Source organism: Pagrus pagrus (genome assembly GCF_965226575.1).
Source record: "Pagrus pagrus genome assembly, chromosome: 11".
Lineage (NCBI taxonomy): Eukaryota > Metazoa > Chordata > Actinopteri > Spariformes > Sparidae > Pagrus > Pagrus pagrus.
Genome location: NC_140195.1, coordinates 26277380 through 26302402, shown reverse-complemented (window position 1 = coordinate 26302402; position 25023 = coordinate 26277380). Strand labels below are relative to the sequence as shown.

The window sequence follows — 25023 nt, the reverse complement described above, 5'->3', positions numbered from 1 at the left end:
GTGATATTATGAAATCCTGAGTACTCACTTCCAAACAATCTGTTTCCTCTCTCTGACTCTGCAGAGGAGCATACCTTCACCTCAAAGTACATTTCATGGGTTTGCCGGAGGGAGAATTCCAGATGAACAAGACGTTTTCAAACCTCTGAAAAACACATTTAAAGTTGTATCTGAAAATGTTTCGTTGGCTTGTATCATGGTAGAACCCTTCTTAGTGCTATAAAGCCAAATTTGAGAGTCGTCAGCAGAAAGTAGCATCTGGCATTGTTCCTCAAATTAAGCGTAGAAGCTAAGATGCCTGGTCTTCTTGGCCCGGCAGTATCACCACCATCCACCTTCCCTTTTACCCTCTTTTTTGCATTTCCCTCCTGTTCCCCGCTCCCACACCCCCACGGCCTGGGGAAAGTCTTAGCAAACAGATAACAGAAGACAGATCTGCATCTGAAAGCCATGTACGGAAAAAAAACAGGAACGAAGCACTCTAACTTTGACCTTGGCCCGGCACTAAATATATACAAGGAGAGGAGCGTAAAGGGAGGATGTCCGAGTGTGGGTGTGTGTGTGTGTGTGTGCGCTTAAGACATACAGGGACGTGCTGATTGGACTAATGTCGAAGAAGCACAGGAAACACAGACAAGTTCAGCAGTGTGTGTTTGTTGGGCTACACACACACACACACTGATTATTTTGCTGCCTCAACTGTTCAGACAGCACAGAACATAAGGCAGAAATTGGCCATTTGGGACAACAAACACAAGCTGTACGGTCTGCAGCAGCAGAAGAAAATTGGTTGCTGAAATTCTTTTAATTGCTGACAAAACAACGGCAGAATTATCCTTGCTCACACTAGGATAGGAAATAACTCCCCCGCCCACCCACACGCCATTCGTCTCACTTGAAGATACCAAACGCCGATGCTAACGACAATCAGAAAAGCTCCTCGCAAGTCCTATTTTGAACCGGGGGAAGCGAGTGTTTGCAATCAGGCGGCGTGTAAAAAGTGGCTGCCACCTCCGTCTCGCGGTTACCTGTCACATCTGCGCGGCGTCGGAGCGTCTCTTCCCCTTACAAGAGAAACTATTTCAATCCGCCTGCCCCGTTTGATCTGCCTTGGCCTTTCACGGCAGAGGCTGCATCAAAAAAGATGCCGGGGAACTTAAAAGCTCCATCGCTTCATCTCTCGCTCCACATCTCTCTCGCACACTTTTTCTCAATCTCCTCCTCTGTCTATTTTGTTCAGACTGAAATTGGGTGTTGCACACAGTTTGTCACCGGCTTATCAGAAAGAGAAGCAAAAAACAAGACGGATTTGCTCATCCGCTGTTGGAGTCAATGCGACAAAAGAGAACAAAAGCCTTCAGTATAAATGATTGGACGCTGGGCGATGCTCGATACTTTCTGTTAAACACACACTATGTGATGTGAGGAGTTATATCACACAGGTGTCATCTAAAGGAAAGGGTTAGAATGATTGGACTTCATGCAGAAGCCGGTCAGACAAATACTTACTGCCCATTTGTAGAGAATGTTTCAACTTTCTGCTTCATTGCCTGCTGTTTTTCACTTTCTGTAGTTAACAAGAATGAACTCATTAAGATATTAAATGTCAACCCCAGTGGCAGGGAAAGAAGGGGCCATCCTCAGTGATGTATCACACCCTCCGGTGAATATGATCGTTACCATCAGGACGGAAGACCAGGGTACCACCTTTGCGGACTTCCCATGTCGAGAGCTCCTTTATACCTTCCAGTACTGCTCTGTTAAAAGAGACCTATCATGCCTTTTCCTTTCCTTCAGTGTGTTATTTATGTTTCTATGCATGTAAAAGATCTTGTAAGTTACAAAGGTCACATGCCGCTCCAACAGATGCTCCTCTCTCCCACAGCAAACACTGCTCCTGAAACGCCTCGTCAGTAGTCTCACCTCTACCTCCGTTACATTGTGACATCACACTATTCCCCACAGCTAGTTTGGCACGAAATAATTGATTTGGCACAGCTGCTCTGTTGTTGTTAACGGTGCTGGGTCAGGCTTGTGTGAGTTGACCAATCAGAGGAGTACTGGGTATTTGGGAGAGGGGGCCTTAAAGAGACAGGAGCTGAAACAGAGGGTTTGAGACGGAGGGGGAATACAGTCTGCCACTTTGTTGTTAAATGTCTTTCTTTTGATTGTATCTGTTGTATTGTGGTTGTATTTGTTCGACAGCTGCCACGGATCATACAGACTGTACAATTTATTGTTTGTTCTGAATTCCAGTTTGGATTATCCCAGATGTCCCCTCGTGGATTCACCAAACAGGCTACCCGGATGTTCCTCAAAAGCTCGAGAAAATGTTCATCTGGGACTTTCTGCTGTCTCCCCTGACAGATTTTGCCTCATTCACAAATTCTTACATCGTCCAACCTCGTCTTTCCTGGTCGGTTGTTGGATGCTGCTTTTTAAATATCATTGTGCCATTCTGGCTTCCAGACCTGCTACAGAGCAACCCACCACCTCCCCAATGACTACCATGATCTTCAGTTTGTCCTGGCAGATTCACCTGAGAGCTTTCATCCATCACCAGCAGCATAAGAAGCTCAGCACAAGCACAATCCAGACGACCATCTTTATGCTAGTCATCGTTCACATTTCTCTCTGCGTCCTTTCCTTCTCCCTCACTTCCGTCCTCCAGCTGACGATCTGTGTTTTCTTCTTTCAGTTTAACGAACCAGATATTCAAACTTCAAATCTGCTCTCCTCTCTTCACTTCCAGTGGTCACGTCCGGATCTCTGCCATTCTCTCCATCCCCTCACTTCTACTACCAGTGTCTAGACTCCATCGGGGGGCTATCCTACACCACGCACGGCTTCACGATGCGATGACGTCACGGTGGGATCTAATCGGCGAAGACTATTCACATTTCTCATCTTCACTGTGCACTCTTAATAAGTCTCTCCTGATTGAAGTGTGCTCTGCGGAAGTCCTGTCCCATCTCTCATCTCCCCGGGCCCACATTTAATAAGGGAGCTTCTTTTTTCTCCTTTTTTTTTTAAAACGCTGGACTGATGCTATTCCAATTAATATTGCTATCACTTTAAAATGATCTCTCCTTATTGAAATGATTAATATATATTGCCAGCAGAGGGAGAGAACAGTTTATCAACACCTCATGTCTTTTAGCTATAAATATATGCATACATACGCATACGCAAGTATGTAATCTAACGGTAATGTTTCACTGACAAACCTAGTCGCGTATCACATCTGTCATCTTATTATCGGATGTGGTTTATCACTCTGTTATTTGATCCACATGCCTGCCTTAAACATCTTGTTGGAGGTGGGACTCAAAACTGGTATTTTGCCATGTAATATCAGCTCACTTGGCAGTCTAGTCATCAGCAGCTCAACAGGCGAGAGCGTGGCTCTAACGCTGCAGGATCAGTGCTTCATCTCCCGCTGAGGCCGCCGCTACGGCATTTAAATGTAGACTCTGATGGCCCTTGGAATAAAAACCCCTCAGCTAAATGCCGTTTCATTACATCCGTTGGACATGTTATGATAACACACACACACACACCTCTGAGTTAAAACTGCTTTATCAGTCTGCTTTATTGTCATTTTACGGCCACATCCCCTCCTTTGTTTATTTATCGCAGGTGGTTTGAGGTATGGAGCGACTCGACGCAGACGGACCGCGGGGTGCATCGTCGATCGTCTGTAGCTCTCAGCTCAGCTGGGGTCTGAGCCAGCGAGGGCTGAAAGCGCTGACACAACACCACCCCCTCACCCACCTGCATTCTCACACACACACACACACACTCCTGTGGCGGTTGGTATTTTCACCCAAACACAACAGTTTTCCCGCTAGGCGAGGTGATGCTTCCACAGAGTCCGTTCTCGCTCATAATAAGGCTCATAAAACTCGCTGTCAAGGAAGCTCCAGCAGCAGCAGACTTCAGCCTACAGGAAGATGCATTCGTGAACACAGAAAGAGGATGTTCACCTAAATAGCCCCTTATGAAACAAAATGATGCGGTTAATTATTCATCAGTTAATCTCAAAAGGATACAGCAGTCTCCTTAATGACAGAGAAGCATTGGAATATTGTGGATATAAAACAGAAAATCACATAAAACTGCCATAAATCATCGCCGTCCCTGCAGGCATGATGATACCACATCCATTATCACAACTGGGTGAGACAAACACGCTATCAGTTCCTGTGTAAATATTACATAAGTGCAGTCACGTTCATTTAACATTTATAAACAGGAAGAAAAGTACGATATGCTTCTTTTAAATATGTGATTAAACACACAAGACGCCTGCTTCACATGGGATCTGTCACCCCGGAACTTCCTTTAAATATGACTGAACGCCGGTTACAGCACCTACAGAAGAATAGATAGAAAGGTGGATCCATAGAGAGCCCAAAAGAAAAGGATGATCTCCTCTAAGAACAAATTAATAATAAAAGACTCCAGGAATAAACTAGGTAATTAGGTTAGAGGCAGCTCAAAGCACATGCAGAGCCGCTGTCGCCCGAGTCTCATTCTGACTCATTTCGGGGCTCAGACCTCGTCGAACAGTGTGTGTCAGCGGGTGGAACAGGAACTAATATGCTCCCCAGTCATTATGTCACTGGAGCCATGCGTGCAGTCACTTTGGATGTCACGCCTCAGCCCCAAAGTGGAGGTGATGTTCAGGCTTTCTGCCTTATCAACGCGTCCCAGCACAGGCGCGTCATGACACACACACACACACTTGAGAGCGAGGAAGGGAGAGAGAAGTCTTTCTCCCCCCCATACATCTACTCACATGTCCTCCACAGCAGCTCCCACATCATCTCTCTCTCACGCACACACAAACACACACATCCTCGCAACTTCACCCTGGAGAGAGATAAGAAGTGAGAGAGAGGAGACGATGAGAGGAGATTCAGAACATGCAAAGACTCTCTCTCTCCCTCTCTCTCTTGCATACACACACACAACCTAAAGAGATTTCTTCCTTATGTGCTTGGCAGCCAGAACTGGTGGCTGGGCGCCCGTAGTCTCTCAAAAATCCGCCCGTCTGCCTCACCTACGCAATCCAAGTCAAAAATTCATAAGGTGACACAAAACTGTCAGTGCACGTTGATGCGACTCCAAAATGATGATGCTGCTGTGTGGTGTTTATGTGTGGGTGGGTGAGGGACACACACACGCCTGCACATGCACTCACACACACACATCACTCACAGGTCAAACACTGTGCAGGCGCACACACACTTTCAAACATTTACATTTTGCATCCAAACAGGCGCACACACTCACAGAACCAGGGTGTTATGGCACAGGACTCTTTACTCGTGCACTCATATGTGCGCACACGCACGCGCACAGTGAACGAAGTGTTTTCAAGTTCAATTCATGCCTCCATCATAATCCTGCCAGCTTTTTTATCAGCACAACACAAACCACAAATGCAATCGTTTTCCTATAGAGGCTTCTTGTGTGCCTGTGGCGCGCTCAGCGGAGGGTTTATAGTGACCATAACACCCGACAGTTTAACGGCATCTCTATACCATTTGCGACAACATTCCTATGATGCTCCTGTTGTCTGAAATCTGCCATATAAACATAAAAGCTCCAGCATGTGGGAGATACAAAAGACCAAAAAGCAACACCCCTGTGGAGCTCTAACAGCCTATTCATGCCGCCACTTCGCATCCAAAATCCGCAGTTGTGAGTCGCCGTCGAGGTAAGGCAATCCGTCACCTTCAACAACTTGACCAATTCCATCAGTAAAAAGAGGGACGGGCATCTCGGGAGATGGTTCATCCGCAGCCTGGGCGCGCGTCTGGCTGCTTCTCCCCGTGTGCGCAAAACGAGCCGTGCGCTGTTTTGGAGCGCAAAAAAATTGAAACAAAACAGAAGAAGAGGCTGATTTCTCCCGCAGCACAGGCAGGTCCATGTGTGCCGCTGGTGTCAGAGACGAAACCGGGGGAGAGAGAGAGGGAGAGAAAGACATCGGCGGAGGGTATGAAGGAGGACGCGGGGAGCAAAAGGGGAAGAAGGGAAGGGAGAGGAATGTCACCAACATTTCGGATGTGGTGGGGAAAAAAGAAGCTCCGAGGCGAGCGAGGAGAGAGAGGTGATGAACAACCACAAAAAGTTTGGCCGTACTTACTTATCAAACCGTCCTCCGCGTTCGTCCTGCCTGGCATGATTTTTAGGATGTCAGAGTTGCAGCAGAAGACATTTCCATTCCCGGTGGGGCTTGTCAGACATCAGCAGCAGCAGCAGCAGCAGCGGCACCGGTTCCAAAGCTCAGCTCTGCAGTTCCGTGCGCACAGGAGAGCAGCGCTCAGCATGAATGAGAGGGGAGCTGCGGTTAGACTCCGGCATCCCCTGACACACACACACACACACACACACACACACACACACACACACACACACACACACTCACATACACAGAGAGAGAGAGAGAGGAAGAGAGAGAGAGAGTGGGGTTAGTGACATGAGTGCGCCCCCTGGCTGCCTCGGTGCGTAAAAGCGGATCGCCAGACGCACGTCTCCATGGCGCGCATAGGTGGCAGCATTGGACCCGCTACAGGCTGCGGTACCGCGTGTCCTCGCGCTCCTCGCAGTCTGGTTGAGGCTCATAAATGACATGATAAAGGTTGTTTTAGTGGAATCAGGTTCTTTGATATAATCCTGATAAAAGGCTGCTGCTTCTCACATTGATTGATTGCTCCTGTCATCTCATAATGCATGCACAGTGCCACAGCTGTATCTTCAGGTCTCCCTGCTGCTCACAGTGTGTGTGTGTGTGTGTGTGTGTGTGTGTGTGTGCTTCTTTTTGTTAGGTTGCTTTTATGTCAGTGTATGCGTATGTATGCATATATGTAAAAAGGTGCATGTGTGTTCTCTGCATGAATGTGTGTGCATCAACCTGCACGTGAGCATTATGTGTGTGACTACCTAGTGTGTGTGCGCATGTGTGTGTCTATTCAATAACGTTCCCAGCTGAAGGTCAGCTCCCTTGAAACCTGACAAATCATCTCTCGGCAGCGCTGGCCTTGTCTCTTACTTCACCGAAGACCACAGGCTGCTGGAGCTAAGTTACAGCAGATTTTCCCGCTGAAACAACATCAACAACTTTTCCCACTCGGATGAAACAGCCGCCTAAATACTTCAGTACTCAAATTTGAAAAACCATTAATAGTAAATTAACTTACTATTTGGAAAGGTGACTGTTAACAGACAGCCTAAATGAGGCAGTGAAATTGTTGAAGTCTAACGAATCTCAAACAGTGCTCATCAGACTTTTAAGCTTGCTTCGGTCTCACAGCTCCCATCTGCAGGGCTTCCAGGAGGCAGTTTTCAGTGAAAAGAGGTCAGATAAATCCACCGCATCATACATGCCCATTACTGAAGAGCAGATAAAGTTAGTGGTTAGCAACATAGTGGAGCATTTAGCTGCTAAAGGGTTGTTGGTGTTGGTGGAGAGATCTAAGGAGAGTGACTGTTAGACCCACTATCATCCTAATGAATGACTCCTAATGAATTTTAATGTCGCTCCGTCTACTGGCTGTAATTGTTAATCTATGTACCAATGCAATATCCATAATAACTTTATTAAATTGATTTTATTTAAAGTTGCAGTATGTAAGAATTGTCCACCTGTCGTATTCATGCAGCATATCACCAGGGTAACTGCTAACTCTAGAATACCACTGGATGCATGTCCGTAGCGGAACGGCATCGGTACAGTTTTGGTCGCCCGTCAACCCCCAACAGCTGCATTTTGAGTCTGGCACGCTTATTACAAAATCGCGCGCGACCATAGTTATACATATGTGCTATAAACACAACAAAAACAACAAGTGTTCCCAAGGATTAGAAGAAGTGTTTGGATTTGTCTCTTTTTAGAGATTTTTGTGCTGGCGTCAACACCAGTGTTTTATTATGAAAATTAACCGGATGTTATGTTGTTGTTTCGGTGTGTGGCTTCCTGCCTGCTCTGTGCCCAGTTCAACTGAATTGATGTGTCATGCTCCGGCATCCAGCAGAAATAGAAGCCCCACGTATCTGCTCCGGAAGGGTCCGGACTGCCGGAGCTGTAACGGAGCCAGTAAAAGTAAACACATAGACTAGGGTGAAACCTATCAGCTCTGCTGCCGTGACGGAGCAGAACCGGACTGAACATGGATCTGGTGGAATTTAGGGGCAACTTCTTAACTGTAGCTGCCATTAGCTAGTTAGCTCAGTTAGCTGTCCTGCTAGCGGTCTGGACTGTGAGCTCGGATGTGTGTTGGTGTTTAGACTACTAGCACAGGAGCCTTAGAGCTGGATGGTCTGGGGCTAGTTTGTAAGCATGCTAACATCTCAAACTCTTATTTCTTCGCATTCTGTTGATGATGTTAGCTAATATTTGATTTTCTTACGAAACAAAGTTCTTACATTTTGCCCCTTTAAGTCATCTAGAATTGTTTCTTCCCCCTAATGTTCAAAATCATCTAGTTTTACATGTTCCAACTAAAAATGGAAACAGACAATTTTTTCGACCTAGAAACCCCGGACAGGTTCTGCTACTTACTGATCTACAAGAAAGAATGGCAGTTTCGTAGTGCATTCATGTGGTGTCAGGATAATTGGAAAAACATATGTCCGACTGGGAAAATCACATGAATGTCCCCTCAAGTCAGAGCAATAACTCAGAAAATGTTGGTTCACAAGTTGACGTCATATGACGCTGAAACATGGCAGATGAAAGTTTACATTGGGTTGATGGTAACATGCATATTTCATGGCTTACATGATCAGAATCAGAATCAAATGATGCGTTTCCTTTGCTCTACCTTGTCAATCAAATACAGGAAACAGCTGTGAATGTGTTGTTTAAACGCTCTGAGCGATAAAGTGCAAAACGTCGTCCATGTTGCTCCCACATTCCGTCTTGACGCACTCAAACTGAAGGTGAATGCCTCACCGTTCACTCTGGTTTTACCTCAGTTTCTATCACCGTCTTTTCTTCCTCCGTCAGCTGGTTCTTTTTTTTGCAGTGTGGAGTTTCCACAGTTATTCCAGGTGTTCCACAGCTACCTAGGGGATAGTGACCCAGGAAAACAATGTCTCTACATGTTTCGGTTGCACAATGGCAGGAGTGTTCCCTTGTGCCATAATTCAACCTTCATTTTAGCGGGTAAAATCCAGCCTGGTGGCAGACTGAGTACCATGGTGAAAGCAAGTTGAAGCTAAAAAGTTTTACAAATCATACAATACACCTACATTATTGAAGACCATTAACCACATGACGTCTTCCATTTTTAGGAAGATTTAAGACACTCCAGACAGACAGTAGGAGCTTTCAGCCACTTTCAAGGAAGCTCCGACATCTGAGACTTGAAAGTTGGCAGCGACATTTTTTTTTTTTTTTATGCAAACAACCAAACTGCATCCTCTTCACCACAGCCATGTTTGCTTGCCGTTCCTTTTAGATGAAAGACTGATGCTTTTTGCCAACTGATGGGCCTTTTTTTCAAGGAGACATTTCTGTCACAGTACAAAAAGCACAGGTGAAAATGATCAAATTAACGATGGCTGAAATCCACTTAGCTGCTTTGGTTTCATGGTCCTGGTATTGTTCATGCTGGCTCACTGTCACATTTGAACAAAATTGGAGCAACCAATTACTGTTATTTGGAACATCTGTGATTTCCCTACAAAAACAAGTCAAAATAAATGTTTTGAAAAAGGCCCATTGTCAATTTCAGATGTCAGACCACTCCTAATTCCTAACATTTTTTAAATGTGCCTTGCCTGCAACCGTAAATAATGATAATTAAGGCACAAAAACAACACAAATTTGAATTTAATGTGCAAGTTAATTTTCATGGCATACAGAATTGAGCTATAATTAGAAAATGGCTTGATAGAAATACAGTGTTTGAACTTATGGTAGACTTTGGAAAAAGGTTCTCACAAATATAAAACTAGAGTGGCACACCTCCAACAAGGCCCAACAGTCTCTTTGAATTCAATCAAGCCTAATCCAATATCAAACTGAATAACGTTAAGTCACCCTCAATTTTAAACCACCCATAACTGCTTCACTGCATCAAACTGTACTCACTTATAGATACCAGCCACCTCAATATGCTGCATTTGTTTTCATCAAGTTGTCAATGTTAAGGGTTACTGATAACATTCAGCTACTAAATGTGGCATTCATTCCATCTAGCTAATATTAATGTCGCTCATGCTAGCTAGCTAACGTTAGGGCAGTACAGTATGCTGGGCACACTGTAGAACTGTTGACTGCTGTCGAAACACGTTTAAAACTATTAATTTAAAAACTTTGTTTTTACTATTAATTCACAATCATAATAATCTTTTATTCTGCGCCTTTCCGCAATATCTGGAGATTTTTTTTTTAATGATTTGTCTACATAAAAACGTTATCAATATGACCTTTAAAGAAAGTCAGACTAAATTCCTGGATCCGTTCCTTCATCCAATTTAGTGAATGGGTCTATTCTGGCCCGAGAACCGTCCTCCACCCAAAGTTTTGTGGAAATCTGTTTTGTAGTTTTGTGTAATCCTGCTGACAAACCAACCAACAAACAGACACAAGCAATAACATAACCTCCTTGGCGGAGGTAATAATATATATTAGTTGTTGAGTTAAAACACACCTAGCACAGCCTCTGGCTGCCTTTGCCAGTAATATCCATTATTTATTGTACCAGAGTGGTGCAGTACAATATTCCCATCATGACTTCCACTGTAACCCTTTAAATAAAAAGGATGATCTGAGGAGCGTAGAGAAATGAATTTGCACCATAAAAGAGGATGCATTGTTGGTGTGTGTTCACGATCTACAAGAATTTTTCTTCTTCCCGAGCCCCTGCTATGACCTTTGTGGTCCCCTTGTGCATATTAAATGTTGATATTCCTGCCCATATTAGTGATGACTAGGGAGTTTTCATATAGGGCGATGGGGTGTCAGGTTCCTCCTCTCCACACTGAGGAAGAGGATGTGGTTACTCAGATGATACTCTGCTGCTCAGATTACTGTACGTGTGCAAGCGTACGCGCACGTGTGCGTTTGTGTGAACATCCTTTCTGCTAACTCCCGTGGTTTTACGTGGCTCTGTGTGGCACTGTCGGTCTCAGAGTTCATTTCTCATCCTAAAATCCTCTGAGTCATCCACATCTGCCCTGTTCTGCTTGTACAGCTGCGATCTTTATCATTTAAAATCAGCACTATATTTAACGCTTAGTTAAAGACCCGTGCTTTTGGTTTTTGAAGCCAGATTGAGTTGAAAGCTAAAATTGCCTGATTGGTTGCATGGGGTTTACCATCTCTTCAGGCTACTGTAAATCATAGCTTAATTTCCTGTGTGTTTGATGAATAAGGAACAGGAAATGGGGAAAACATGATCAAAGTCTGTATATGTGTTTGCCTTATCATGATCACTGACTGTAGGCTACACTGCTATCCCTACGTTTTACCATTACATGACTGAATGAGAGTTGAATTAACGCTGCTGAAAATATCACACATCACCCCCAACATCTTTAGGAACTGGAAATAGTAGATACACAGCAGAGCAGAGGGGACAGCTTCCATCCAGTAAACAACTGCTAGCCTTCAGGGTACAATGGCTTGCCACTGCACTCCTGACATGCATATCTATGTGTTTACCTGTACAGGAAAAACATTATGTACCATACCTTATAACTCCGTCCTTAAGAAATAAGGTAGTAAGTATTAATAATTTGTACAAATAAAGTGAAACAATAAAACAATTGTCTTTTCCACTTTAGTTTGCTGCTGTGTTTCTGTACCTGACAAAAATAAGTCCATTATTCAGTCTCTGTTTTGTTCTAAACCAACTCTAATATGTGTCTTTTTTGGGTGGCAGGTAGACAACTGCTCTGTCTGGATAGGACAGGACTGATGAGAGTAATGGGACAAAATAAAAACAGTAAGGATTTAAGCCCGTAAGTCAAGACGTTGAGCTGAAAGATGGCAACTGCAGGGTAAGTTGATCACACGTAGTCATTTGACCCATTGTTGAAAGAAAAGATAGAAGTTCTAAAGCCTCAACATCTACTTTAACACGTTTAACACAAAAAGCATGTTGACTGATGGTAGAAATGTACCTCTATACCTGAACTGTCTCCTTGCTGAATCATTCCTCATGCAGCTGAACATGCACAGCAGTTGAAGTGGTCAACGGCAGAGTGGGAAGAGGGAGTCGAGTGCAGAGCCAAATCTTCTGGAGGAATAAACACCCAGAGCCGTTGACCGGTGTGACTTTATGTTATGAATGTACAGGGGAAAGAGGCGAGTACTGACTTAATTGGGAGGCTCAACTGAATTTAAACACAGCCACACACACCCGTAATGCTTTCTGTTGCTTGCTAGCTTACGGCTAATGTAGCCTACAGTGTTCTGGCTGTTTGGGGCAAATAAATACTCACGGGAGCATCGCGAGGCAGAAATGTGCTTCTATGAAGTTCTATGTCGACACACCATTAGGGTTGACCTCTGTGGGGCTTTTTTGCTCTATGGTTTCCAGTTGTTTTATTAATAACTTTACTTTTGTCTGTGTGTCAAATAGTCTCCTGCCTCTTACACTGGACCAGACACAAACTTCTAACATCTAAAGTTTATTACACTGGTAATAACTTTTTTGCTTGTTTGGACGTGAAAATGTATTTATTTATTTTTGTCTTAAAACTGCTTCTCACTGGAAGTTGGATTAGCCAATCAGCTTGATTGATGTGCAGGGACGCACATGGGGATTTTCATGTTTGGGAGGCGTGCACGTTGGCTCCTAACGTAAAAGCCCTCTTTGAATAGATCTGCAGGGGCGCTAATATGTACATTTTCAGAACTTAATTTCAAGTCCAATACTGACTGAACAGCACTATTTAGTTATTTATCTCATATCTATTTCCAACAAACTACAAACAGAAGACACATCACTTCATGTGCATCAATGGGTTGGAAGTGAAGAGGAGCACGCATTCAGCTCTAAGAACTGCAAATGGAAAAGCTTTCAATAGCTGCCAATATGCTGGATTATTACATCAACTGACAAGAGAAAGCAGCAAAACAGACATTTCTATAGAAATGTTGTGGCTTCTGACTTTTAAGTGCAAATTCTGAAGCGAGTGAAAGGGCTCCGCTTCCGCCGTGGGTCTTGGTGTGCGTGGCTTGTCAGCGTGTAGCTGAGCATGGTGTGAATGAAAATGTGTTTGATCAGTCCCACAATCTCACTCTCTCTCCCTCATTTTCTGGTTTGCTTGTATCTCCCTCCATCTATTCCACCTTCCAACAGAGCCTTGATCAACAACGTCCATTTCATCCCATAAACGCCGGCTGATGCCAAATCATAATTAAAATCTCCACAGAGAGACGCCTGAAAAAGAAGCTAATTAGGCATTAAAAAAAAAAAATCCTCTGTGTTTTTGTCCCTTTTTTCTTGCTTTTTAGACACAAATCAAATTAACTCTTAACTTTTGTGCTTAAGAGTCGGGGTCTGTGTGTGCAAGATCTTTTTTTACTTTCTTTCTTTGTTGAAGTTTTGTTTCATTTACCTGATTCTTTGAGCGCAATTGTTTTGTTTTTTGATCAGCGGCAAAATCAGAGGGATCCTTGTTATGTTAGACTCAACTGCAGCAGCAATTACAGGGAGAAGGGGAAGAGGAGTAGATGGGTAAAGAGACATGTGAGCAGGAGGGTAAGGAGAGATGGAGAGTGAGGAAGAAAAAAAAAAGATGCTGGCAATCAGAGAGATGGAGGGAAGAGAGAAAGAGAGAGTGGGCGGTGGGGGACGCTTTTAGTGCGGGCGCTCAAAGGACGACCGGGCTTCTTTGCACTTGTTTTGTCCCTGCTTGATCTCTATCGCACGCATGATGCACACCCACGCACACTGCGCAGGTGTAACCAACCACACACACACACACACACACACACACAGGGTTGAAAGGCCGGACTTCTTTCCAGCTTCCTCCTTTTGTCTCTTCTGGATGCGTCTGTAATTACAGCCCAGCCAGCGATGAACAGCAGGGGAGGCTGCTAATGCTACAGCTAACTGGGAGCTTTCAAGCATTGAAACTGTACAAGTGTACGCAGGAGAGCCAATGAATAAAAGCCACGTAGAGTACAAGGTGACTGGCTATTGTTCACATTGTTCCCCAGACCGCAGAGAAGCAGAGCTGGACCGAAGATGCTGTTCATCTGCCGCATGACAGCTTCTGTTTGCTCCGTTCATTGTTTCCTCTCCACTGTAATCCCACGTGTTCCTCCAGTGCAGCGCTTTGCTGCCTCGCATTCATTCACTCAATCACCGACATTATTACCTACATGGAATAGTTGCTCGTCGCCAAAAAATTAAACCTGACATTTACATTTCCACAATAACACATTCCCTCTAACTTCTCTAGAAGATGCTGCTCAATAAAGATGACATGAAAAGTTATTCTCTGTGAAGATTAAGTCTGATAGCAGAATCGGTGCAAAGTGTTTCACTCCTCATTATATTCACTGAAATGGGTTTGACATTGACAGGGTCTTTCTTTATAGTTTCATCTCGCATGCTCTGTCACACTGAATTGATGCTGGCACGTTCTTGTTCAGTTTCTTCCTCGTCTTGTCTACATCATAATGAGTCAGTGTCGCTCATCATTACCTTCGACAAATATGTGTAGTGGTGTGTATGTTGTTTTCGCTAAATTATGAACAGGGTATGAAAAAAGGCTGTAAAAAGACTCTTTAAATATGTTTAAAGTAAAAATGCTTTCATGTCAAATTTTTATTATATAAAATAATGTATTGTGTTTTACATCACCTCTTTCTACCACTTACCCCTAAATTCCACCAGATCCGTGTTCGGTCCGTCTCTGATCCACCATGGCAGTGGAACTGATAGTTTTCACTCTGGTCTATGTAAGTACTTCCCTTCCGTAGCAGATACACAAGGCTTCTTTTTCTGCCGGATGCTGGAGCATGGCGCATCAATTCAGCCCAATTCAGCACAGAGCAGACAGGAAGTCACACACTGAAAAAATAACAACTTAACATCTGGTTAATTTTCAGAATAAAATACTCCGAGACGATGCCATCACAAAAATCTCAAAAAAGGGACAAATCCAAGCACTTCTTCTAATGCTTCGGTTGGGAACACTAACATTTTGTTTGTTTGCTGTTGTGTTTATAACACATACGTATAACTGCGGTCATGCGTGATTCTGTAATTATCGCAGAAACTCCTCGGCCTTGCAACTCCAGCTATCTAAGTAGTGGAGCCGTTCCGCAACATACATGCAACCAGTGGAATTCCCGGGTTTGCCTTACCCCTCCATTTTGCGCCTTAATTTTTAGGAGTATGGTGTCACAATTCTTGTAGGGATACAGGGGTAGGGCGAAGTGTTAAGGTAGGTAGGTTTTTCAGAGGCACACAGATCGAGGGTTATCAGAACTCTTTTCAATGCATTATGGTCCTTTTCTTTATAGCAAGCATAAAACAATCACTACAGTTTGCTGATCACTCAGTAGCTAACAAGCTAGCTACGTAACGTTACGGTTTTATTTCTGATTTGCAGTGTTGGGGTTATCGAGTTAAAAATGTAATCCGTTAGAGTACTTTGATTACTTTTTTATTGTAACCAGTAACGTAACACGTTAGTTCTGCAATTCAAGTAATCCGTTATTTAGTTAGTTTTTCATAAAAGTAATCTGTTACTGGTAAAAAGTTTTTTGTCAGATTGTTATCAAAATAAAGAGCTGTGAATGTTATATTGCTTCTGTCATTCCTATTATCAGGCTGTGGAGTTACCAATTGTGGTTGTTGTAAAGAAGGCTACAAAATGACGATAGAGTCAATACATTCAAGGTACATACATTCAACAGTGTCCCAGCTGTTGTCTGAGTAGCACCAGACCGTGACACAAACGTGCCCCGTAAACCGTAATCTCTTGGTTATGACAGATAAAACACACAAATACACACATCGTAACGCGTATATGATAAGCCATCATATTGATTTAGCAAAGCCTTAGATGAAAACAAATGGACAAGACCGGGAGGAGGGTTAGCAAAACAGTTGAGTAGTGACCGGGCGAGAGGTTGTTATGGAGAAATGAATTCGGACAGGATCCATTCATTCATCTTACTTGCATTACTTGCTGCTTCATTTAACTGCCACAAGCAAATAAATAGGCTGATTTCGTGTAAACATGATAGCAATTTTAGCTTACAATGCTAACATAGAGGCTAACATCTCTGTCGAACAAGTAAACAAGTGTTGACAATATTGCAATATTGAGACAGAAAATGTTTCGACACCGTCTAATAACACAGAAACAAACTAACGGCAGCTTTCACAGTCATAAGCCAGCATCAGCATGAAAGTTATCTGTGTCACAACATCCACAATAAAGATGAAAGATTACCTGCTCAGGGCCAAACAAACCTCTTGCCCGCTTGTAGTTTCAAATGTGGAAGTGGGTTGGGATGAGGCGTGACCAGGAGCAGGAGAGTGAGCAAGGGGAATGCTATGCGGACCGCATTTCTTGCAGTTTTGCAGGCGCTAGAGAGAATGGATTTATTTGGTTCCTTTTGCTCTTCACATTGTGTAGGTCGTACTATTGGGCCATAACCACCATCTAAATATTGTTAATAATAATGATTAGGGCCGGGACTTTAACGCGTTAATTAAGATTAATTAATTACACAAAAATAAACGTGTTAAAAAAATTTACGCATTTTAATCGCACTTATTTTTGCACCGCGGAACGTTTCTCACTGGATGAGTTTCAGGCGTACCGATTATACTGGAGCACAATTATTTAACGAGTTAAAAAGCCGCCAACACTAGCGCCCTGGCAATAGCAACATAAGCAAGACAGCACCGCTGTCCAGCTCCTCTCTCAGGCCGGCCTTGAAAGTCGTCAGATCATGTGGGGGGCAACCGCCATTCCGACATGTCGCCATTCCGACATGAGGCCCTAATTGTCGGAATGGCAACACTTAAACCTTTAATTAAACGTCCCACCATTCCGACAAATTTTTCCTCCTAAGGTCGGAATGGCGGTATTTTTTCGTTTTTTAAACGTGTTGCCATTCCGACACATCCTTTAAAAGGGTTAGGGTTACGGGTTGGGTAAGTATTAACCTTGTCGGAATGCAGGGGCGAAACTTTGTTGGAATGGCGGAACGTTCGCAGGTCGGAACAGCGGTATGTCGGAGTGGTGACATGTCGGAATGGAGGTATGTCGGAATTTTGGGATGTCGGAATGCCAGCATGTAACCAGATCATGTCTGTGACTGGACACATGAGAGCAGCTAGGGACGGCGCTCTGATCCGCCCTGGCAACATATAGCAACATAAGCAAGACAGCTGGACTTTCAACGCGTTACACCAACCACAGCACGCTGTCCAGCTCCTCTCTCAGGCCGGCCTTGAAAGTGAAAGTGAAAGTTAAAACTTTACCGAGCAATCCTTGTAGCTGCTGAATCATTGTGGGTGATTATTATTTATTTCACTCTTAAGGCCGTGTAATAAGCGGGATGATGTATAGTTACATTACATTATCCCTTACTTACATCAGGCTGAGTTCAACAAATCAATTTATGCTACTGCGATTTAAGTAGTTAAATACAGTAATCATCATAGTGTAGTGGCAGGAAGGACCATTTACCAAATAACGTGTTACTTAAACATTTTTCATTGTGCTGTGCTCTAAAAATAAACTAACAAAATAGTGTAGAGTCCTGTATAAGGAATGTTCAGCTTAAATTTTCCCCTTAAATTTAGGTTCTCGGGAAAATTGCATCTTATCAGGTAATCGTTAATCGATCGATAAGGTCCATCAACTAACGATTAATGAATTAATCGATAATTTGCATCCCTAGTCTGTTGGTCTTGGTTAAGTACCACCTTGAAAAAAAACAACAACAATGTTTTGTTGCTTAAGCTTATGTATTCAGTCATTATTCAATGGTATACTAAAACCCATATGAAAAAAATTGCTTCTCACTGTTCTCAGGTCAAATATTTATATGCGATTAAAAATGCGATTAATTTCGGTTAATTAATTACAAAGCCTCTAATTAATTAGATTAATTTATTTAATCGAGTCCCGGCCCTAATAATGATCAATCTTTCAAATCGTAGACCATAGCTTTAAGGTTTGGTTAAGTTTGAGCAAAACCATGACTTACAGGAGGTAAGAGAAACATTGGGATTTGGGATTAAAAATGACTGATTCAGGTGGCTCAGCTGGTAGAACACATGTATCAAGGTTGAGTCCTTGCACGGTCTGAGTTCGATTGATCTCTCTCTCTTCAATGCCTTTCCTGTCTCTCATCAGATGTCACTATCTAAATAGAGCAGAAATCATCTCTTAATAATCTTTCTGAAAAATGATTACTATGTTAAAGTTACAGGACCTTTGTGGTCATGGTTAGAAAAAATAACCACTAGTTTAAGACTGGGGGATGATGTCATTTGCATGATTAGAAGAAACCAAAGTTGACTGTCGCTAGGAAACAGGAAATGAACTGTCTCCTGTGTTAAAGTCCAATATTTAGTCAATGATGTTCAATCGTTCATAAACTGCGACTTCCGATCTCTGCAGACTTTGCGGATCTATAACAGCATCACACTCCTTCTTTCCTTGCTCACACTGACAGAGCTTTATCACAGGAACGTAAAAATATGCTTTTGGGCCAGTCGCTGATACGACTGAGACGGTCGTTCTTCTTGCACCGCGTCTACACAGGGGCCTGCGTATTGTGAGCAGCACATTAGCAGAGCAGCAGCATCTTCAGTGCTCTGTATGCATCCACACATAACGCCCCCCTGCAGAGTGCTTGAGTGTAAGTCACACATGTTCAAGTCCCTTTTTGTCATATGCACTAGAATTACAGTGAAGTGGTCGTTGGCAATGACATTCTTAGCTGTCCTGCTCCCTTTCTACAAAGCTCATATAAGGTATAAATAGAAATGTATATCTGAGACATAAACACATAATTCAGAGCAGAACTTAATATACAGTATATGTGGGCTAAATGTATAATTTTCTTTTTGATTTTGATGTATGAATATATTTTTATTATTAATTAATGTTATTTTATTTTCTATCTTTTGATAATGTTAGTGCATTTTATACTTTTCCCCTGGGGAGGGAGGGACCCAGTGTAAACTCTGATGGTCTACAATTGTGGTAAAGGTGCTAAGGCGCCCTATAATATTATGGATGCATGAACACACACATATTGGAGTTTCTACACTCAAGAATTACATTTCATCTTAACCTGACCTGATTATGATAGCAAACAACAAAAAGGATGGTGTGTTTGTGTGTGTTTGTTCCTGTGCCTCCACTCCTCTCCTCCATTAGGAATTCAAAAACAGAGGCAGATACGGACCATCACACAGCCATTGGTGCTCACAGCCAGCTCACACACACACACACAAACAATCTTGCCTCCTGAATTATCAGATGAGTAGTTATATCATCACTGCTTTTATACACATTCCAAAGCAGGTTGTAGTATATTAGACTGTTATCACAGCAATCTTCTGGCTGATGTAATTATTGTCCTTTAATGTCATAAGCTCTGCTGTTCTTTTACGAAATGTACAAACAGCATGTTGTGTTTTGATATTAATTTAGTACATTTAGCACACCCTTAGCTTTATTTCTTTATATTGTCTTCAGTCATCATTGGAGTTACAGTTGGCAGACAGTCATCGATACAATACAAAGCGGACCAAAGACAAGGTGCATCATCTAGAGCTGCTGCTGTTCAGTGTTAATATAAAGCCAAATCCTCGCCAAAACCTAATCAGAATATAAAAAAGAAAGTGCTTCCTATAACCCACTCAGTAAGAAGCTAATTATTCAATTTGGAATGCTCCCGACATTTATCATTCAGGCCAAAACAGCAGGTATTGTGACTATGCTTGCACTGAATTATTGCTTTGGGAGTAGGACTGAGCCTTTATTATTTTGCTTGCCAATTGTAAATGACACCAGTGAGCCTCCAAGAAGGTCTGAAGAATTTTTCATTACATCCAACTATGAAGCAGAGAATCTGTCTTACTGTCTGTGTGTCCTTCACATATCTCGAGAATCATTCTTTCAGTCTGTTTCACACTTGGCAGATGTGTTGCTGAGGTAAGGAAGTGCAGTGTTGAATTCGGTGCAATTTGGACAACATTAATGTTGATTTTATCTAATTCTGATCTAATTTATCTATTTCTATAGAGCTTTTCCAGTTTACTGACCTCTCAAAGCGCTTTACATCACTCGTCTCATTCACCCATTCACACACTGATGGCAGAGGCTGCAATGCAAGGTGCCAACTGCTCATCAGGAGCAGTTTGGGGTTCAGTATCTTGCTCAAGGACACTTCGACATGCAGCTTGGGGAGCCTCCTGAGCTACAGCAGCCCCATCTGAAGCACCACAGGTTTTGTCCTCTCTAATCATAAATGTATACACACTGCAAGATGTTAAAATAACGGCACATCAAACAGTACAGATCAGAAGAGAAGGTCATCATACCAGAGGGAGCAATGCACCAAATAAGGTAATCCTGTAAACAAAATGGAGATAAGCATAGTTCATGTTGATGTAGTAATGTGTTGCAGTGAGAAAATAAAACAAAAGCAGAAGGTTATACAAGTCTGGATGAGTGGGGAGACGTGGCCAACACAGCGAGAACTGGAGATGAGATTTGCTGAGATTTTCTGAGTTTCTGTCAACAGTTGCATGCGAGCTAACATTAGCCTCAAGGGCTGGAATGTTTACCATTGCATCGCAGCACTCTTAGCTGCTCTGGGATGACTCCTTCATTGGTTGTCATGGCCTGGCCCAGAAAGTGCCGATGTAATCATCCAAATTTCAAAGTGTTAAGCACGTTCAATATTATGGGGACGACCCCAATGAGTCTGTGAGCAGTTCAGGAGGTTCAAGACTGGATCTGTAAACCCCTCAATGACCACATAAAGGATAACTGATCAGGGACCCAGACCAGGTTTCTCCTACAACTGTTAGGAGGGGGAAATCGGGATTAAATCAGCCCTAAACTCCTGTAGTGTGAGCCCAGAATGACTCAAGTCAAGGGCGTTTGCTAACACTATAAATTAACTCTTCCTCTCTTACCTGGATTCAACGAGCATAATTGGACAGCCCACAGGAACAGCGACATTAAAACTCAAATTACGTATGTTTGCGACACTATTTTATAATGTTAAAATAATGTCATGATAATTACCATTGTTATCTTGTTTGAGCTTTCCTCAAAAGCTGCAAGCAACAACACCACAGACCAACCTGTCGGCCTCTTTTCAACAGCATGTTTAGTTTATTGTAATTACACGCTTTGGTGCATCCAAGCATTAACTTTGTCGGATCATTTGATTTAGTGTTTAGATAAAAAGTTCATTTGGAAACTTCAACTGGAAGGAGTAAATTCAGTGATAGAAATGTATAACTGCAGCTTCATTGATAGATGCTGCTTATGTTGCTTGTGTTGTACCAATGTGCGTTAGAAAAGAGCAGCATAACAGTACTTTGGGTCTGTATCAGTAAAAATTACACCAAGGAATGGCGTGACACAATGAGAGCTCCAGTTGTATACCAACAACACTTATCAGGACCCAAGATAAAGCTTTAGTTTCATTTTTTTAAGTTTCAACACATCCTTGGCTTTGAAAAGTGGAACAGTTGTCATGATATTATAATACAACTCATTATGGCAAAACTCTGGGGCTGGGAATAGGAAGGATTCTGGGACAAAAAATAAGAGTGTGTGGATGACACAGCAGGGGAGCGGCAAAATGAAAGTGTAATGGAAAAAATGCTGTTGATCATAATTGCCAGTGGTGAAATTGCTGGTCTGTATTTCCCCTAAAATTTAGCCGCGTGTCAACGACCGCAGGGGCTCCAACATCTGCAATTATTTCTCTGGGAAGGATTCAGCTTGAACTTCAATATCACCTCCTCCCTCTTTTCCCCTGTGCTTTTCCTCCTCCCCTTCTTCCTCCTCCACCCCCTCTCTTTATCCCCCTCCTTCTGCTCCGGACCAATTTGGGGTGGCGAGGCGATGGTTATCTAAATGCAAAGTGATGCTGTAATAGCACTCACCGAGGAGGCGTAAACGACTAGTGAGACCCGGAGATGCGGGGATGGGAGAGAGGGAGAAGGAGGAGGGGGTATCAGTAAGAGAGATACATACAAGAGAGGTGGAGGAAGAGGCTGAGGCTGTATGACAAGCAGAATGAGAGCGAAAGAGAGGGAGAGGAACAGGGTTTTTACAGCGCTGCAAAACCTCTCAGGGAGAAAGTAGAAACACTCTGACACCAGAGATCACGTTTCTTTTCCTTTTTCCTACCAACAGTCAACACTGAGTTCCCTTTAACCAAGGCTACCTAATCATTGTTGTTTCAAACCAAATGTACACACCTGCCAAGCATCAAACAACAGACAGACAAAGTTAACATCCAGCTAGTAAAGAAAGTGGAGCATTTAACTACTGAATAGCCAGATACTGTAACAGTTGGCGGAGCCCAAAACAGAGCTAAAAGGAGAGTGAATGTTGGACTTTGTGTGAGGTAGACCAGAAACCCAACTCCAAATGAATGCTGGATGTGTGAATGAAGGGCACAACAACATTATATGGTGATACTATGTCAACTTTGTCTTTACAGTGTGTTACACTATCCACCAAAAATCTGTTCTCACTGTTTTAACCAAGTAGTGTTTGGCTCTAGGGATGGTGATGACCAACTGTTGACCACTTTGGTGTAAAATGTTTTTTTGCCATGACATAAAAACTAGCATGAGCTAGCTGACACATGGATCTAATAGGGGGGAAATCTTGATACAGCATTGGAGGACGAGACCTGCTCAATCCTATGAAAGCTGCTCAGTGGCGCATGAAGCCAAAGAAGCTTGACTTCCTGGTTATAAGCTTACCCAGATCTTCCGTGTTGTGGGGCCCATAGAGCGAGCACACCTGAGACTTCTGCTGGCCAAGCTGGCAAACTTCCAGTTTAGCACCCTGCCTGGATAAAACGATCAAATCGTGCAGATCATCCAGACTTTTCAGTGTTATCAGACTGCACATATCGACTTATGATAGTAATACCAGTCATTTTGTGGGGTTGTGACACTCAAAAGAAAGGGGAGTTGCAGGCTTTTAAACTATGAGTGGGAGTGTCCTTACAGAGGCGTTAGGGCTACTTGTGGGTCGTTGGTCAAACCGGCCTTCATGTGGGTTACTGAGGCTAGGTGAGCCCAGGTGTGAATGGTTGTTAAGCTCAACAAACATTCACACCTGGGCTCACCCACAAGTGTCCCTAATGACTCTGAAACTCAGAGCTCACACATGTCCTTAACAACTCTGATCCTCCAGCTGCGATTTCTACATTGGCTACTCAACTTAGGAGCTTCGACCAGTGGTGAGGTATGTGATGTTGAAACCTTCAAGGAGCGCACTGGGACAGAGGGTCTGAGGGGACTGGTTATAGGGGGACACAGAGTCTAAGTGGACTGGATATTTTATGAAAATGATCAAACAAAGAAGTTGAACCACGGAGAGGAGAATGCAGAGGAGTTTGTGGTGCACGTCTCGCAGAATGAGGTTCATACAGGTGAGTACTTTCACTGCGTTGCCTAGCAATGTAGTGTTGTGAATGCAAGGTGGTGTGTAAAAGTTGTGCAGCTAACTTTGCTTTAATATTTGTGTTAAATCATTTATTCATCTCTCCAAGGTCTGCTTTGGTGATGTCTTATTCTCCTGTTAGTGGGAGGTTATTTAATAACTTCAGCCTCATATTGCTTGCTTGTATTAATTGTTAGTCACTTTTCGTTGATTGTCTGTTGTGTAATTGTGAGTTTTGTCCTCTTTTCTGGTTAAATCTAATGCGGCTGTTAGGGATGCAACGGTACAGTTTTCCCACAGTTTGGTATGCATCACGGTTTTTTGGGCCACGATAAAGGTACGGTTTCGATATCTTAATATAAAACTACTCACACTAGTAAAGGCAATATTGCATGCAAAAATAATTAAAAGCAGATATAGTCAAACCACAAACCTTATTAGAAAAAGTTGACACTTATCTTAATTGCCTTCCATAAAAAACATATGCAGTATCCAATCAAGTTAAACAGCAAACATTAGTGTAGTATTGTATTGTTTGCCTTTGTGTATTGAACCTAACAGGGCGTATTGAACGGTTCCATAAAATATTGAATATTGTTGCATCCCTAGAGGCTGTACAGAGGAAGGTGGTTGTATATTTATAACTTAACCAGTTGTATGCACTGGCTTCAAAATGGAATGTATTGTTTTAGTTGATATGAGCCCTTAATGTACCTTATTTGTTTCATCCATCAGAGGCTATGTTTCCATGCGCACATGAAAATTAATACTCCACTAATACGGCTGTCAACAAGCAGCCGTACATACTCCCATAACAAACACAGCCCCCCTCTCTTGTTCATTCAAACACACTCTTAAAGAGGTCGATGGTGCGATATTTTGGCTTCTTTTCTGTGCATGCATCTCTATCTATACCTTTGTTTACAGTGCACATGTGTCACAAACTGCCTGAAGAACCCCAACTGAGGCGCCCGTCCAGAGAATGCTCCGAAAACAAGAATAATACCAGCATATCCTACGTCCTAATCTGAAAATGCTACATTGGGAATAAAGCCTAATTAGGAATATCCAAATGGAATCTGCTGTTTACATGACCCATATCAAATTCTGACTATTGTTACATTCAGAATAATGAGTGTGCATGTAAACATAGCCACTGTCACAGGTTTCTTTGCTCTAATGCCAGTGAAGCAGGGCTGAATTAAAATGAGAATAAGAAGCGGGAGAGAAAGGAGAAAGGAATAAAGAGATGTAGTAAGACGGATGGCCTCAACCATTACAGATTCACAGGATAAGGAATAAGTCGCGCCAAAATCCTACAGGCAGCATTGTGTTATTTGTGTCATGTGCAGAGGCAAT

The 25023-nt window shown here is 42.9% G+C and overlaps 1 protein-coding gene across 2 annotated transcripts in view; it reads right to left on the bottom strand.

Moving 5' to 3' along the window:
• Positions 1–25023, bottom strand: part of LOC311265858 (plexin-A1-like) — a 326362-nt gene that overhangs the window by 280806 nt on the left and 20533 nt on the right. For both annotated transcript variants that reach the window (XM_084367924.1, XM_084367925.1), the window contains exon 2: positions 6155–6375. The gene's annotated coding sequence lies outside the window, so the exon portion shown is untranslated. The remainder of the gene's footprint in view (positions 1–6154; positions 6376–25023) is intronic.